Genomic DNA, 3,083 nt, shown 5'->3' on the forward strand with positions numbered 1-3,083 from the left:
CAGGAGACAGGAGGAGGCAGGAGACAGGAGGAGGCAGGAGACAGGAGGAGAAAGGAGGAGACTCGTTTGGTTTCACAGATGTATAGTTCCCTGTCAGAGTCCCTACGTTGCACCAAGCTGACGACATTCACAAGAGTTTCTGAAGGTCAACATGTTGAGAAGAGGTGCAGGTGAGCCCAGAACAGAATTCAGTGACCTTCAGCCCCCCGACTCAGCTTCCATGGAGGAAGCTGTGCTGGGGGGCTTCAGGGTTGGTCTGTACATAACCGTGGCTGAGGTAGTTAAAAGCTACGTGGCGGGGGGGCGGATGAGATCTGCCCCGATTTCATTAAGGCTCTAGATCAGTGATCCTCACTATTTATTAAAAACAGCCATATTGACAGATCAAAGTGAAATATTGACAGATCAAAGTGAAATATTGACAGATCAAAGTGAAATATTGACAGATCAAAGTGAAATATTGGCAGATCAAAGTGAAATATTGGCAGATCAAAGTGAAATATTGACAGATCAAAGTGAAGGGGAGAGCCGTGACATCACTCCAGAGTCTGGACGTTGTGGGGCTGTCTGGGTTGACACGCCTTTGCAACATTGCGTGGACATCGGGGGCAGTGCCACTGGATCGGCAGACTGGGGTGGTGGTTCCCCTCTTCAAAAGGGGGACCAGAGGGTGTGCTCCAATTACAGGGCATCACTCTCCTCAGCCTCCCAGTAAGGTCTGTCCAGGTACTGGACAAGAGTCTGATCGTTGGTTGAACCTCAGATCCAGGAGGAACAATGTGGGTTCTGTCCTGGACGTGGAACACTGGACCAGCTCTTTACCCTCACTAGGGTCCTTCAGGGGTCATGGGAGTTTGCCCATCCAGTCTACATGTGTTTTGTGGACTTGGAGAAGGCGTTTGACCGTGTTCCTGGGGGTCCACTGTGGGGGCGCTCAGGGAGTGTGGGTCCATTGTTATGCGCTGTTCAGTCCCTATACAAGCGGTGCGAGGGTTTGGTTCCCATTGCCGGCAGTAGGACTGGGCGATATGTCGATATTTTAAAACTACTGAGATAATTTCATACAAGATATAAAATGATAAAACTTGTAAATGAGTCTTGGAGGCTCAATGTGACTGTTTAAATAAAGGTTGAACGAATGAGACTATCGATGTAAAACGATGTGGTCCATGTAGAGTTATAATTATCCACCAGTTTTCCTCCCAGTGTGCGCCTTCACACCACCCCTCCCCCGCCGCTTGCTGCAGCTGATCACTTTATTAGAATTATAAATCTGTTAGATATGCAGGTCTTTGTTGACGCACAGAGGGACAGCCGCTGTCAATTCCTGAAGGACGTTAAAATGACAGTAGCTGCTACACAGCAGAGGCTTGGTGTTCTCCAGGAAATGAACTGGTTTACTGTGGCACGGTAGAAGTTGTCCTCATTCAAAAACATGCAGACAAATATCCAGTTGAGGGGGATTTACTGTGTTTCTGCTGGTATTTACATACAGCAGTAAACCAGTAAAGCACAACTCAAACCGGCTCCGTCCGTGTCGGGAAACACACAAACTCCGACCGACACACACAGTTCTGCACGTTACACAGAGCGGTGCGTTCACCAGCGTCGGAACAGCTGCGGTGCATTCAAGAGCATAGGTAGGAACTATTAAAACACAGAAAGCAACGAGCCGTAACCAGCTGATCCGAGGTCAGTAAAGGAGCCGACTACACAACAACGTGGCTTTCTAACAGCTTTGTTCATAAAGGTTACTAAAGGTTGAATGGACATCATTACACTCAGACTTTTTAAAGAGCAAGTCATTATTATTTCATTATGTTCACTCTGTACCTGCTCACATTTCAAGTGCACAGATGCTTCAGGTTTTGTTATGCAGGAAAAATATACTTTGATTTTGAGACATTTATTTTGTACAGTTACAGCTGTTTGTTCATAAATGTGCCTGTGTGATGAATGGGACAAAGCTATATTATATATTATATATATATATATATAATTACAAACCGGATTCCAAAAAAGTTGGGACACTAAACAAATTGTGAATAAAAACTGAATGCAATGATGTGGAGATGACAAATGACAATATTTTATTCGTAATATAACATAGATGACAGATCAAAAGTTTAATCTGAGTAAATGTAACATTTTAAAGGAAAAATATGTTGATTCAAAATTTCACAGTGTCAACAAATCCCAAAAAAGTTGGGACAAGTAGCAATAAGTGGCTGGAAAAAGGAAACTGAGCATATAATGAACAGCTGGAAGACCAATTAACACTAATTAGGTCAATTGACAACATGATTGGGTATAAAAAGAGCTTCTCAGAGTGTCAGTGTCTCTCAGAAGCCAAGATGGTAAGAGGATCACCAATTCCACCATTGTTATGCAGAAAGATAGTGCAGCAATACCAGAATGGTGTTACCCAGCGTAAAATAGCAAAGACTTTTAAGTTATCATCATCAACCGTGCATAACATCATCAAAAGATTCAGAGAATCTGGAACAATCGCTGTGCGTAAGGGTCAAGGCCGTAAAACTCTACTGGATGCTCGTGATCTCCGGGCCCTTAAACGTCACTGCACCTCAAACAGGAATGTCACTGTCAAGGAAATAACAGAATGGGCTCAGGAATACTTCCAGAAAGCATTGTCAGTGAACACAATCCACCGTGCCATCCGCCGTTGCCAGCTGAAACTCTACAGTGCAAAGAGGAAGCCATTTCTAAGCAAGCTCCACAAGCTCAGACGTTTGCACTGGGCCAGGGGTCATTTAAAATGGAGTGTGGCAAAATGGAAGACTGTTCTGTGGTCAGATGAGTCACGATTTGAAGTTCTTTATGGAACACTGGGACGCCATGTCATCCGGACCAGAGAGGACAAGGATAGCCCAAGTTGTTATCAACGCTCCGTTCAGAAGCCTGCATCACTGATGGTATGGGGTTGCATGAGCGCTTGTGGCATGGGCAGCTTGCATGTCTGGAAAGGCACCATTAATGCAGAGAACTATGTTCAGGTTCTAGAACAACATATGCTCCCATCTAGACGTCATCTCTTTCAGGGAAGACCCTGCATTTTTCAACAC

General features: G+C 44.8%; 1 protein-coding gene across 2 annotated transcripts in view; it reads right to left on the reverse strand.

Annotated features, from left to right (window-relative positions):
• Nucleotides 1-3,083, reverse strand: part of rufy3 (RUN and FYVE domain containing 3) — a gene marked incomplete at its 3' end in the record, with an annotated part of 33,027 nt that overhangs the window by 21,014 nt on the left and 8,930 nt on the right.

Source organism: Nematolebias whitei, chromosome 8 (assembly GCF_014905685.2).
Source record: "Nematolebias whitei isolate Nwh7 chromosome 8, NemWhi1, whole genome shotgun sequence".
NCBI lineage: Eukaryota > Metazoa > Chordata > Actinopteri > Cyprinodontiformes > Rivulidae > Nematolebias > Nematolebias whitei.